Source organism: Camelus dromedarius, chromosome 1 (genome assembly GCF_036321535.1).
Source record: "Camelus dromedarius isolate mCamDro1 chromosome 1, mCamDro1.pat, whole genome shotgun sequence".
Classification (NCBI taxonomy): domain Eukaryota; kingdom Metazoa; phylum Chordata; class Mammalia; order Artiodactyla; family Camelidae; genus Camelus; species Camelus dromedarius.
In genome coordinates, this window is record NC_087436.1 from 76,125,889 (window position 1) to 76,142,093 (window position 16,205).

Here is a 16,205-nt window from a genome sequence, read left to right on the forward strand (position 1 = left end):
TGTTTACAAATTTAATTACCTTACTACATCTAGGGCTGTTTTGTGCACTGTTGGTAATTTCTGTCTTTCAAGTAGTTTGTTCTTTTCACATAAATTGTTGAATTTACTTGTTTGCTCTTTCTCTCTTCTTTTTTCCTTGATTAGTCTAGTTAGAGGTTTTTCCATTTTTTTTTGGAGAACTAGCTTTTTTTTTTTTATTTGTCTCTATTTTTAGTTATATGTTAACTGATTTAGCATATCAGTATTATTTCTTTTATTTTACATTTTTATACTTAATATTCTATTTGATTTTAGCTTCATAAAGTGGAACTTCATATCACTTATTTTAGGCTCTTCTTTTTCAACATGAATATTTAAATCAAACCAATAAATTTCCTTTAAGCTCAGCTTTCATTACATCCCACAAATTTTGATGTGTTGTATATTTTTTTCTATGAGGTCAAATAGTTTTTAATTTCACTTTTTGTGTTTTCACTTGATCTATGTGTTCTTCAGAAGAGTGTTGTTTAATTTCTAACTATTTGGGCATTTCCAGATATTTTTAAATTGATTTCTAGTTTAATACCATTATGATCAGAATATAAGCTCTATATAATGTTAATCCTTTTAAGTTTATTTAAGCTTGCTTTGTTGGAATGAGTTCTATAATGTCAGTTATGTCAGGTAGGTTAATTTTGCCATTCAAGTTTTGTCTGTCCTCATTTTTTGTGTCTTTGTATTCTATTGATTTGTTGAAGTGTTGAAATCTCCAACTGTCTTTTTGGATTTGTCTCTTTTTCTTTTTAGTTCTTTCAACTTTTGCTTTAAGTATTTTGAAGTACTATTATTTAGAGTTTACACATTAAATATTGCTCTTTTTTCTTAGCTAATTGACACTTGTCACTTGGAAAAGTCTATTTTATTTTCTGTTATATCCTTCTCCTGAAGTGTACTTTTCCTGATTCTGCTATAGCTGCTTCAGTTTTCTTTTAGTGTGTGCATGTTTTTTGTTCTTCCATTCTTTTACTTTTAATCTGTGTCTTTATATTGTAAGTTCACTTTTTGGTGAATAGTCTATGATTCAGTCATGATTTTTTGTTCAGTTTGAAAAATCTTTGCTTTTTTACTGGAAATTTTAGACAGTTTATATGTAGCATGATTATTAACATGGTTGAGGTTAGTTTTACCATTATCCTATTTGTTTTCTTTTTGTCTTTGTATTCTCTTTTCCTCTTTCTTCTTTTTCTGTTTCCATTTGAATTTGTTTAATTGAATATTTTGTAGTGTTTGTTTTTAGATACATTTTTGTATTAGCAACCTATGTTTTATTTCACTTAGTTTGTGCATTATTTACCTTATAATCTATTTTCAAAAATATTATATCATTTTATGCATACTGTAATAATTTTGGAGCTATATACTTCCATTTCATGCTTCAATCCATTGTTACATTGTTGTGATAATTTTTCCCATATTACATACCTCAAAATACTATTACTATTATTTTAAAATATTTTCTTATTTCTTAAAGAAACCTCAAAAATGACTAAAATATTTGTTAGATTTACCACATATTTATGATATTGGCATGCATAGATTTCTTGTGTATGTTGAACTTGCCATGTGTTTTTATCTTTCTTTAGCCTGAAGAATTACTTTAACATTTCTTTAATGGAAGTCTGATACAAAAAATTATCTGAGGTTTGTTTTTCCCTAAAATATACTACTTTTGCCTTTTAAAAAATGTTATTTACTTATTTATTTACTTATTTATTTAATTGAAGTATATTTGATGTACACTATTATATAAGTTACAGGCGTATAACATAGTGATTCACAATTTTTAAAGGTTATACTCCATTGATAACTATTATAAAATATTGGCTATATTCCCTGTGTTGTACAATATATCCTCATAGCTTTATTTTTTATCCTCTTTTTTGAAGATGCTATTCCCAGATATAGAATTCTAATTTTACTATTTTTTTCTTTCAGAACTTTAAAAATGTCATTGAATTGTCTTTTGGCTTACCTTGTTTTTGACATTTGAAGTTATTCTTATCTTTGTTCCCCTGTTTTATGTAATGTGTCCTTTTTCACTGGCTATATTTATAATTGTCTCTTAGTTTTCAGCAATTTAATTGTGATATGCCTTGATGTTTTATTTGTGTTTATTCTGCTTGTGTTTAATTTAATCTCTTAGAATGGAAGATTTATAATTTTCATCAAATTTTGAATAATTTTGACCATTATTTCTTCAAATATTTTATCCACTCTATCCTGACGGTTGCTAGATTAGTCCCAAAGAAATATGTATGATACATTGTGATACATTACTTACTGTGAGAAATAATAATAGCAAGACAACTCCAATTTTAACATTGCTTTATAATTTTACTAATGGCTTTTACCTACATTTAGTATATTATTTAAACAATTATGAAATTAGTCTATTTACTTTATTATCTCATAATGTAATTGAAGGTGATAGACACAAAGACAATATCTATAATATGTATAATATGTTGTGATAAGTAATTGCAGTGGAGGCTTGCATTCTTCACTACAGGAAATCAAAAAAAAAAGAAAAGAAACAAAAAAAGAACTATCTGCCCTTTATCGGGATGGCTAGTGAGACAAAGATGATGACATTTCAGCTGGGTATTAAAGAGTAACTATAACCATACCAGCTAGAGACAAAGGGGAAATAAATATGTCCTATAGAGAAAAGAGCATTTGAAAATGAGGGGAGGATTAAACAAACTTTGTTCTTTGAATAACAATGAGCCATGTGTTGTGGCAGAAGCTGCAGTGAAAGGGCTTGTGAGGAAGAGGTGTTAAACAGATAGGTTTAGATTTAGGCTTCAGATTGTGAAGATCCTTAGTGCTATGTTAACAGGTTTAGATTTTGAAATAGAGGTAGTATATTGTGCTTCCTTTCTATGGTGATTTCTAAAGATATCAAGGGAATGGTGATTTGATCAAAGCTAATGTATGAATGGCATTTCTAGCAACTTTGATGCTGAAATAGTCATAGGAGTTTTTTGCTACCAACTTTCCAAATCTGTCTCAATATTTATACAAACAAATAACTATACAGTAAGCTGTTAGTTGCACACTTTTACAGTCCTCTAGGTGAGAAACTGTGACAGATAAACTAGAAAACTGCCTTCATCTTACTCAAATGGGACGGAACTCTTTCCTGGTTTTTTGAATTTGGAATGTTGGAAATGCTGGTGACTTTTTTTAGTTCAGTGATTTAATTGACTAAGCTAGAGAGGAAATATCTAAAACTGACGTGGAGACTTGCCAGAAGATTAGCTAGGGAAATATTAGATTTCCCAAATTTAGTCTCTATCCCTTTAAAACAGATAATTTAGAGGAGAATAAAAAAATCTTGAAAATTAATGGCAATTTTGAAATAGAATATTTTGTCAAAATCAAATTCATTTCATTAAATGCTTGAGAAGAATGCAATGAGTAAATGAGGTATGAATAACTGTAAGATGGGACAATTACCACCTCAGAAACAATATATTTGTAAAGTTAATTCCTCTTGAACATGAACAATCCCCTTACACTTGACCCCTTTCTATTGCCTCTTCCATGCTTGAACTCTCCTTGAACTTTGAAGATCCATCTTGAGAGTATGATACGGCCATCTCTTTTGCATCTGGTTATTTTAGCTCCAATTTGCAGCCCTAAAATGGCAATTATGGTGATATATTGCTCAAGTCACCCGACATGGATTAGTATCGGGATCAGCACATTTATGCACAGGAGTAGTGAATGGAGACTGCAGCTATGATTTTAAATGACTTGATTAATTCTGAAACAACATTTCAGAGTCCATTAGGTCCAGCAGGTGTTGGGGTGCAGACTGCCTTTTCCCTAAGCAGCATATTCGATTAAAGTGCCAAAGTATTTTGGATTCAGATACTATTTTTCCCAGAACAGTTTCCTTTCATTCTGTTAAATCCCCTTAGCACTCACCACTCCTGAAAGAGATCCTCTTCCTGTTCTCCCTCTGCCCAAGTTCTCTTGTGTCAGTTACTGACCTGCCAGCCCTGTTTGAACAACTTGAACAATGTGTTCTGTTCTTGTTCAAGAGGGCATTTACATGACTGAACTGTTGCTAAAAGCCCCTGCTGACTTAGGTCAAAATAAGGCCAATTGTGCTGTTTATCCTAAGGGCCATTTCATCAGCAACTCATGTCAAGGTTAGAAATGTGTCTGGTTAATGCTTTGGTTCAATGCTTTCTTTTACTACAAAATATACATGTACATGGCATTATGCATCTCCCTTCTGCCCTCCATCCCATCTGGATGTCACTGCTTTAATAAAAACATGTAGGGCTGGGTTTTTCATTTCAGTTCTTTGAGGTTTCAAATTCCTAGATTCTTTGTTGATTTTTGTGGATTCTAAGGTATTTTTCTTTGAAAAATTCTGGCAATGGGCCTTTCATGCTCCATTACCTCCAGTTCTTTTGTTTACAACATAAAGAACATTTCAATGGGTCTGTGGTACAACAGTTGTAGAATAATCTCAAAACGTGGCACAATGACTTGTTCTGTCATCTGTTCTCCTAGCACAATGTACCTGTCTCTGTTATAGCATACATTGTCATGAGTTCTAACTGTTTGTGTATTACTGCATTTGTCCTCCTTAGGAGTTACATCTTATTCTTCTCTTTTTGCCTCAATTGCATATTTATCCATCCATTGATCCATCCATCTATCCATTCATTCTTCAATCCTAACACATTTAGAGCCTTCCATCATTATTATTATTGTTTTCATTGTTGTTGTTATTTGCTAAACCATGTGCTGGATACTTAATAAATATTTTTAATTACATTGAATTAATATGCTCTTGGCAGCCAAACAAAGAACAAATCATACAGTTTTAATCACTTACAATTAATGCTGCCCTTATTAGTATGTACAATAATGAGAATATAATAAATATACAAAAATTGTGTAGGAATAGGAGGCAGGACACTTGATACTAGTATCAGCTTGCTACTGGTAGAGAAAATTTAAGAAGTCACATAATCTCTGTGAATTTTTTCAGTGTTAAAATATAGATAAACTACTTGCCTTTCTCAATTCATGGTGCTGTTGAAAGGGTTGAATAAAAGAATACGAGTGAAAATATTTTGAAAACCATCCCAAAATACTATTTGATATGATGGTTAAGTATATGGTTATGTTTCAGATGTGGTGTGCCTGGGAATAATGTCTCCCATACCGAGAGAAATAATGTTCATTATAAGGCTAGCATAAATAAACTGATGAGATTATTCTGCTGTCCACAGCCACAAATTATAAATTTTTCTATATATTTAATGTACTGGCCAATAAGAATTTCCTTCACAAGAAATGGATACCAAGTGTAGCAATAACAGTTCAAATTTTTCTGTTTTATTAAAAGGAACACAGTATAAAAATAGAATACAGATTATTTTAATGTTGAAAACTTGGAGGCTGATTTACCTATTAATTTTTTGTATTGGTCTTAAAATCATTATAATTTCAAAGGATAGCCTATAATTATAATTCTTTAATGCACGAGGTTAAAATTTGAGATTTTTTCTATTCTGTTCATCCCTTTCTTCTTGCAGATTTTGAAACAACTGAGAGATGGGACATGGGATTCAGACACATAGAAATCCTTCTTATTCGTAATAGCTGAATTAGTGAATATTACTTTAGATTTATGGCCAGAGAGGGCTTGCTAATATATCATCTGATTTTAACCTTTCTCTTCTCAGAACTATATGCTCCCCTTGCAAAGGTAGGTCTAGAGCTGCTAAGCTATCACATGGGAGAAGAGGCCCAGAAGCTTGCATCCTGCAGTCAAATAGGCTCTGAAAGAGATGGACGCAGAAGATGCTGAGCCAAATGGACTCAATTACTTCTCCCAAATTTATCAATTAGATCAATCACTCTTCCCATAGAGGAGTGAGTTGAAGGAGAGCTTGAATACTTCTTCCATGGTTTGCTCCCTGGGGAATAGAGTGAAAATGTCCTCTTCTAGATGGAAACAAGAGAAGTAGTAAGTGTCTTCCATACATCATTACTATCTGTTACCCACTGATCGAATTCCACCGCAGCAGAAATTCAGGCTATGCCAGTAGGGACTGTCAACATCTACTGGACTTTCCAAGAAAGGGAAGAAAGCTTCTGCCCCTTTATACCTTTTCTGCCATCCCTAAAACATTGCCCTATCTTTGCTTTTTAAAAATCTAGCCAAGAGTTTGGTTTTCTTGTTTAAAAACAAAACAAGTCATTTCCTTAACATATAGTAGTCCTTAATATATAATAATCTATCTTTCACTTCAGGAAGTTGGACTTGTTAGTTGCCAAGATTTCTTTCTGTTGAAAATATTTAGTAAGTCAATAATACAGTGTTTATGTAGGGAAATCATGAAGTTGCTCAAAAGCTGATTTTACTCTCTTCAGTCAGGCTTTTTTCCTTCTTTCATTCTGGAAAACTAAAGTTGTTGGTTTTGAATGGTAGATGATCAGGTACTTAAAATTTCTTAGTAGATGTCAATAGTAAATTGGTCAATTACTGTTGAAATGAATGAAAAGTACCAAAAGATTATTTTTGTGCATGATATTTTACAAATGTCATCATTTCAGCATTGTTTTACTTTTTTAGGCAATACTTTCTTAGGCGGGAAAAATAAAGAATAATTGAATTTCACATACCTTGGCTGAATACCTATTGTGTGCAAGGCATTGTGCTAAATGCTACGGAAAATACAAAAAGACTAAAATGTGAATGGCTCCTACCTACCATTATGAACAATTCCATCTATAAGCATTTATAATCTAGTAGAAATATACTGAAATAAATCCCAGTAGGCCAAAGACCTAATAATACAGGGTTCAAAACAAAACAGAACAAACTGTAAACTGCCTGGATTAAAAATAATGGAAAAGAAACTCTAATGCTAAAGACGTATTCCAGCTGGTGGGAGGTGTATCAGAACAGATTGAATCACAGAAGCCACAAGAGGATTATACAGCTGGACCAAAGCACAAGGCCCTAAGTGGGAGCTTTGAATTGCTCAGTCTTTCAGTTTGAATAGATGATATCGGGCAGAAGCTTTTCAGGCCTTGGAAGACTGTGGGAGGAAAGAGGAAGATAAATATCTTATCCCTGAGCTTTAAAATTAGAACAATGGGCTACTCTTACTGAAACTGAATTGAGAAGATCAAACTTTTCCAAACAGCCAAGAAAATATGTAACTTATACCTTGACATCTTAATGCCATAGAGTGTTCACAGATGAAATCACTTTATAGAATAGTACTCTGTCATTTCTTGACTTTTCTTCAAGTTTCTTTAAACAAGGTTAATTAAAGTTCATGAAATTAAAGTTCACATCATATTACTAGTTAAGAGACACATATGTAAGCCCTACTGAAAATACCAATCAGGACTCGAGTCTGCCTTGAAGATGACAGAGGAGTAAATAAAGGCATGTTAAGCTTTTTATTTGTTTACTCACTTCACAAACTTTCTTAGCTCCCAACTCATCATAGAGTTACAGAATTCTTAAAGTCTGAAGTATTTAAAAAAATCATCTAAGAATAATCTCTCACCCATTTCAGTAACACCTTCTCCTGAAGCATCTCTCATAGATGGTCATCGGGTGTACATCACCTCCTGAGCAAGCCACAGTTTGGGAGTTTTAGTGATTCAAAGTTCTTTTTTTAGGTTGAGACAAAATCTCCTACTTGACAACTTTCACCCATTTAATCCCATTTCTGACCTTTAGATAAACACAGGGTAAATCTACATCCCCCATCTGTAAATGACCTTCAAATGTTTGAATGTAACTCTAATCTCTTCCCTTAGTATTTCCTTTGAGCCAGTCATATTTGGGTCTTTCAGTTATTCTTTGTGTGACTTCTTTTTCAGGAGGGCATTTTGGGAATAATATTTCTCCATGCTTTTTATTTCATTACCATTTAAATTACCACATCCATCCCTTCTCCCCTTTGTTTTAGACCTTTCCCACATTTTCTTTCCCATACAAAATTATTGCAGGGTGACTTGGAGACATAAATAAGTCCTGGGCTTTGCATGAGCAGATATTCATACAGTTCTAATAGTCTGAAAGGGACTCAAAGGGGAAAGCTGTTTGCTTGCAAAGAGGGCTGCTCTGCAGACCACTGCTGTGTGCAAGTTGCTCACCAGTCAACTTTTGACTGGGCAAGAAAACCTGGAGTCCATTTGCTTAGCATTTAGTAGTGAATTACCATGAAACAACTAATCTTACTATGTTCTACATGGCCATATACATATACCTCAGACCACAGACAGATTTTTGTTCTCAATCGTTTGAAAATATTTGTTCCTGCTTTGACTCATAAAAAGTAGACATAAGGTCTGAGGTATACTCATTTTGCCCACCCAATACCCCCCCAACCTTTGGCAACCATTAATCTGTTCTCTGTATCTTTCTTGTGTGTGTGTAGGATTTCATATATAAATGAGATCATATGATATTTGTCTTTCTTTGTCTGACTTATTTCATTTAGCATAATGTCCTCAAGGTCCATCCATGTTGTTGCAAATGGTAAGATTTCATTCTTTTTAATGGCTGAATAATATACCATTGTATATAGATACTACGTTTTCTTTATTCATTCATCATTTGATATACACTTAGATTGCTTCTGCATCTTCACTATTGTAAATAATGCTGCAGTGAACATGGGGGTGCATATAACTTTTTGAGTTAATGTTCTTGTTTTCTTTGGAAAAATACCCAGAAGTGGAACTGCCAGATTGTATGGTTACTCTATTTTTAATTTTTAAAGGAATCTCCATACTCTTTTTCATAGTGGCTGTACCAATTTACATTCCCACCAACAGTGCACAAGGGTTCCCTTGTTTACATGTTTCTCGAATTGGTATTGCCTAAGAGTTGAAGTGCAGGTATCAACTATTATCCAGAAATAGCCATTTTGTTGATTTTGAAGGAACCTAAACTTTGACTGTGGTTGTTTTCGCATTCAAAACTGCATTTCCCTGTGAGTTTTAAATCATAGCAGGTTATTCAGGCAGAAAGAAAAAAATAAACTATGTCCTGAAAGCCTAGCTTTAAGTTAAGGAGAAGAATATGAAAAAAGGTGACTGGGTATTCTGAACAGGTAGGGAGACTAACATATGCGTTAGGGTGATGCAGGATTGATGACAAAGGTGTATGGCGGACTGTGAATTCACGTGAGGAACATGAGGAAGAAGGTGTTGCACAGGTGACTGTGTCTTAGATGGCCATCCCTTATTAGAAGTTTTGTAGTTGACACTTCTCCCAAACAACAGTGACTTGTTAACATGTTTGGCCTGAGAAAATGGGTAGCCAAAACTTTACACCCTTCCAGAGACCAGAAAGTAGACAGACTTCATCTTACCTCTATGTACCACAGAGGGACCCTCTTTTCAAGTCCACACTGCACTCCTCTGGAGCCTCCCCCACCATTCTTCCCCCACCTCCAAACCTTTGAAACACTAGCCTAACTCTAGTTGTGTCTGTAATGAATGAAGAGGAGTGGCAACATCCCATTCCCAGTCACAGACCTGAAAATTCCATTGAAATATTTCCTCTGAAGCAGAATGTGACCTCAGGTACACAGCATCCTTTGTTCACATTTCTCACTCTGCTCCCCACTAATGTGGTGGATTTTATCACTAGAAGCTTAAGATGTACAAAAGAGAGCACAGGGATATACAAATCTTTGTTTTATTAACACTGTAAATTCCATTTTCTCAGAATGGCCAATTTTTCCCTGCCTAGCAGCAAAAAGACAGTTAAAGGGACTTTTGGTGACATTCCCTTTGTTTAATGAAGCTTGGAGTTATGGGCAAGTGCCTTGAACTGCCGTTATTATCTGCATGACTGAATAAGGGCTGAGGGTCCAGATCTGTGCAAAGAGTTTTATTGCAAATAGGCACATTGATCATTCATAATCAGACCTACCAGGTCAGCAGAGCTGAGACTCCAGCAAGCCCTGAAAAAGCTGACCAAGGGAGCACTGGTGCTCATAGGTTAATGTAATATTCAAGCACAATGAGATCTTTCCTTTTTTATATGCTTGTCTCTTGGCGTTCTTCTGACAAAGTGGGAATGAGAACCCAAACTCATTTGAACTATGTCCCAGATAACCAATCACCAAGTCATCTTCTGTTCATCTGAGGGCTCTGCAAGTTTCCAGAGCCTGGCTTCTTGCAGAGTGTGTTCCTTCACTGTAGAGGTTTGTGCTGCGGATTGCCCATTACCATACTATTTAGGGTATTATGGAGCTGCTTCATGTAAATACATTGCCTTCTGATTTCCAATATTTACTCACATAAGCGATCACTTTCAGGAGGGAGCATTTCAAAGAGATCACTTTTGAAGATTTAGAGTGAATGTCAAATCATGTGTTTGTTTCTTTGGCTAGTAAGCCGGTAAAATATATTACTTTTGAACATGTGAATATCCTATTTAAAAATTCAGCTTTAGGTAAGTTATTGTACTTGTGAAAATGTGATGAGCATATTAGTGTCATGATCAGTCAGAGGAATTTATCTAACAGCAGTGTCTTTGTGTATTGGATTGCCAACCCAACAACACAGGGGCGACTGAAAAGGTGAGTGCCTTCTCCCAGGTTACAAATTTGGAAGAAACAGAAGCACATGCATTTCAGATTTTATGCCTCCCATTTCTGCTCAAAAGAGTAGCAAAGCTAAGGAGGTATTTATCACTAAAAGGCACAAAAAGTAGTGGCAGGGATTTAAAATTTGAGCTGAGTATGAAGTTAAAGAGGAGGATTTTGAGATTTTCAGATTAATAACACATTATCAAACTTAATTTGATGTCCTGTGTTCCTACAGAAAAATGATGCCACTAGCCCATTGTGGATTGGATATGCTTTGTGAATTATTTTTATATTAATGATGAATTTGCAATGATATATCCATACATGATCCCTCAATTGACCTTGTGACCAATGACAAGCATGTATCAGGTAGCGGCTGGCAAAGGGGTAAGGTTTCCTGAGCCATCTGAAGATGAACTCATGAGTTTGTTAGTATAATTTCCTAATGGGCTATGCTAATTGAATTCAGAATGGACTAAAGGGTTAAGAAGGAAAGTGTGATAGATTTGATAATCACTTTTTCAGAGACTTGATTCAGGCAATTATTGAAATTCAACTCAGGCCATGATTCTTCTATTATATATGAAGAAACAAGGAAAAATTTTTAATCTAAAACAACCAAATAGACACATTTATATATGAAAGTATTTTTAGATTTTTCCCCTATATTATCAAATAAACTCAAGATCATCTGAAAATAGTAGTCCAACAAACTTTATCATTGGTTTGTGTTTAGTCAAATACTTAGTTGATATTTAGGTTGTAGTCATTTGATTTAAGCCATTAATTGGAGGAAGTTGAATCATAGAATTTTAGAAATAAAAAGGACTATATGGTTTAATCACTCACTTTATAACTAAGTAAGCTTGAGGTTCAGGAAAAGTTCATGATTATCGTGAGGCATTAAACTGGAGACTCAGAGATTTAAGCCTCAGGAGTCCTAATTTCTAGTTCAGTGTTCTTTACCTTACACTCTCTAATAATTTATATTCTTTAGTTTTGCACACATGAGTATTCATTTCTGGTGTCAAAAAAAAAAAAACTGAAGAATACAATCATTCTGGTAATCACAGTAATTTTGTGATTAGGGGCCCCTACTGTATTTTCTATGTCTTGTCATTTATTTGGCTAGTAAGCTTTTACAATATATTTTTCAATATATTCAGTATATACTGTGTCCTTTTAAAACTGTTTTATTTGGAAATTATTTCACACTCATAGAAAAGCTGCAAGAAAAGCAAAATAAACTCCCATGTATCCTTTCCCCAACTTCCACAAATATAAACATTTTATCATATTTCCCTATTTCTCTGTTATATGTCATTATTATTTATTTCTGAACTATTTGAAATTGCTCCTGATATAGCCCCTTAACATTTCAGTGTATATTTCCTAAAGACAAGGGCATTTCCACATGTGACCACAGTATAATCTTCAAAAATCAGGAAATTAGCTTTAATATAATTCTACCGTCTAATCCACAGACCCGATTCAAATTTCACCTTTTGTTCCAATTAGATCCTTTAGAGATTCAAGATCCAATTGAGAATCATGTATTGTAGTTAGTTTTCATGTCTCTTAAGTCTCCTCCAGTCCTGAACAGTTCCTTAGTCTTTCATTGTCTTTTATGAACTTGACGTGTTTGAAAAGTATGGGCCAGTTACTTTGTAGAATGCCCCATCCCCCATTTAGGTTAGTTTGAGATTTGTTTATGATTAAATTTATTAAACAGGTTATGAGTATTAAGAAGGAATACAACAGAAATGATGTGTATTTTTTCAGCATCTAACACCAAGAAGTATACTCTGCTAAGATTTTCCATTACTGGTGATGCCCATTTTTGAGTACTTGATTAAAGTGTTCTCTGCCAAGCTTTTCCACTGTAAAAATATTTTGTACTTATTAAAAAGTAAGTAATTAGTGAGTATTTGTAATGAAAATCTGGCTTTCATCAACCACAATATACGTATTTATTTGCTTAATCCCTTTATGTGTACCAGTATCAGAGACACGTAAGCCATCTCCTTGCCCCTGACACCATGGGCCCCAACCAAATGTGATTTCTTCTTAGTCCTGGTCCCAGAGAATATACTAGTCAAAGTCCCTGAACATGCCAGGAGAATCCCCAGCTGGAATGTCTTGCCCCCGACAACCCCCTCCCCCGCAATTCCCATCAACTTTTGCAAAATTCTGGTGGAGTCCATGGCCAAGTCTTCTCACGTCTTGACCCTGGCTCAATGCAGTGTGTATACCAGATGAATTCTTGTCCAAAAAACTCATCCTAGCAATATATATTTATAACTAATCCAAGTCTACTTTCATATAAAACTATACCACCTCACAGGTAGTGTGAGTACTTTATAACAAAATAATCTTAATTTCTCCCTCCCATCCCCTGTATCATTCATTCATTTCACTTATACATATATATCTATGTATGTAAACATACATAATAGAATAGATTGTTACTATGATTAGTTTGAACAAACTGTTGTCTGTTAGATAAATTAAGAATTAGAAAATAAAAGTTTTTAATTTACCTTCACTTATTCTTTCTCTGATGCTCTTATTTTTCTTTATGTAGTTTCAAGTTTCTGATTTATATAATTTTTCTTCTCCCTAAAAGACTTCTTTTAACATTTACGTAGTTTCAAGTTTCTGATTGATAGTACTGTAAATAGGCATATTTGTAATGAGGTGGTGAAGTATGGGAGAGGGGACGTGTTATATAGTCCTATGATTAGGTCTTGGTCCTTTAGTGATCCTGTACCTCTAGACTGTGACACTTCACAAATTCTTCTCACTCCCCACCACCAAAACCTCAGGTGAGACAGCACGGCAAGACTGGACTGGAGTTGAGTATTTCACTTCCCCGAGGTCAGTTAGGCTCTGATAAAACCCCAGCTGATTGGGCTCTGGTTACCTAGTTTCTCCTGAGGTCAGGACTTGTTATTAAAAAGAAAAAAAGAACAGAGTGTTCTGACTTCAAAATGGTTCCTTTTCCACTCTTCCTGCTGGAAGTTCAGGATTTTTTTCCCCATTATTTACTTTGAGGACCTGGTAAGATTCTTGTAGGTAAAATTCACAAAGTGTGCCCCACTCTGAAACCACAGGGTCCTCTGGAGTTTTTAATCCGAGTTTACAGCAATTTGTCAATTACAGTTCAGGTTTTCCTACTCCAGCCCTGATTCCTGTGGTTTCAGCTCAGGGGTTTCTGCTCCTGTAAACTGTGATTGTATTTGCTTTTTGGAGTCTCTAGTTTGGGGGCCAGTGGTTTGCCCTGTGACCTCACTTCTTTTACAGACCTGAGAAGAGTTGCTGACTTTTCGGTTTGTTTAGCTTTTAACTTGTTAGGACAGAGTGGTGACTTCCAAGTTTCTTGGAAATGGGACTGAAAACTAGAAGTATCTATTTAGGCCTTTAAAAATTTCTCTCAGCAATGTCCTATAGTTTTCAGTGGGTAGGTCTTGCACACATTTTGTTAAATTTATCCCAAGTTATTTCATATTTCTTGATGGATATTACAGTTTAATTTCACAATAATTCATTGCTATAATGGAAATACAATGATTTTTATATATTGAACTTATAACTTGCAACCTTGCTTATGTCAAAAATTCAGAAATAGAAAAATTAAACCACCAAATCAATACGTGGTATATATTAAGAGTTTATTATGCATGTAATAATAGTTTTAGACCTGGGAGCTTTCAAAAGTAAAACTGATACGAAGCTCAGAGGCATGAAGATACAGTACCGCTAATAAAGTGAAAATGAGAAAGTTGTTTACGCTATGCAATGATTGGTTATTACAGTGAGGGTTTCCAGACAGCAAGGGCCTGGTTAAAAGTGATTGTCTCATACCATTTTTAAGAAGATGACTTAAGTTTTTTTAATAACTATCAGAGACATTTATAAGAAATATATCTAAGTTAAGTTTCACTTGTGTTGATGAAATAAGCTAGATTTAAGCTTGCTAATGTGGCAAAAATGTTTTTTTCTGCTCAGGGAATTCTCAAGTCTGGTCTCCATTTTGTATTTAATTTTAACACTAGTAAGTAGCTTTCTGTACATTTCTTAAGATTTTCTACATTGATGATCATGGGAACAGGGATAAATGTTATATTCTTCTTTTCCAATATATATGCCTTTTATTTCTTTTTCTTTTCTTATTGTAATAACTAGCACCTCCAAAATAATGTTGAATAGAATTGATGAGAGCAAACATCTTTATCTTATTCCTGATTCTTGGGGAAGTTAATTTTGATGTTGGCTGTGGATTTTTGTAGATGTCCCCTATGTTGATGAAATTACCTTCTTTTCTTAGTTTGCTGAGAGTTTTTAATCATGAATAGGTATTCAGTTTTATCAGATGCTTTTCCTTCATCCCTTTTTAAACCTGGTAATATATTGAGTTACATTAATAGATTTTTAAATGCTAAATCAATCTTGTTTTCTTGGGATAAACCTCACTTATTCATGATGTATTATTCATTTTATATATTCCTGGATTTAATTTGCTTAATTTTTAAAAGAAATTATACATCTATTTTCATGAAGAGTATTGGTCTATAATTTTTTTTAATAATAACTTTTTCTGGTTTTGTTATGAGGATAATGCTGACTTCATAAAATAAATTGGGAAATGTTTTCTCCTGACCCCCTTCTGTTTTCTGGAAGAGTTTGTGTATGACTTTTTCTTTTCCTTAAGTGTTAGGTAGGATTCACTGAGGAGGGTATAAATTTATGTGGGCCTGTTGTTTTCATTGTGGAGAGCTTATTTAGATTTTTCATAGATCCAAGTGTCTCAGTTTATGTTTTTATTCCTGAGTGAATTTTGATGACTGATGTCTTTCAAACTATGTATCCATTTTATCTAAGTTGAATTTGTTAAGATAATGTTAACCTTGAAGTTCCCTCATTATCCTTTTAATATTGATATAGTATTTAGGAATTACGCATCTTTTAATTTTGATATTGGTAATTTAAATGTTCTCTCTATTTTTCCTAATAAATCTACATAGAATTATTTAGTTTTATTATTGATCTTTTCAAAGATCAGCTTTTGGCTTCATTGGTTTTTCTCTATTTTTGTTTTATATTTGATTGACTTTTACTCTTAATTATTCCCTTAGCTCATCATTTTGGGTTTAATTTCCTCTTTTTCTCATTTCTTAGTGCAGTAGCCAAGATCTTTGATTTGATTTAAACTTTGATCTAAACCTTTTCTCTTTTCTAATACTTGAGCATTTTATGCTATAAATCTCTAAACACTGCTTTAGCTGCATTTCTCAAATATTGATTCGTAGCAGATTCAATATGATCCACTTCAAAATGTTTCCTAATGTCTTTTGTGATTTCTTCCTTGATTTAAGGATTGCTGAGAAGTAAGTTATTTAACTTGACATAGTTTGGGTTTTCTAGATGTTTTATTTTTGCTAATTTCCAATTTAAGTTTTGGCCAAATAAAATACCCTAAGACTTTCATCTTTTAAACTATATTGAGACTAATTTTCTGGTCCAGCATATGATCAGTCTTGGTTAATATTCCATGTGGACTTGAAA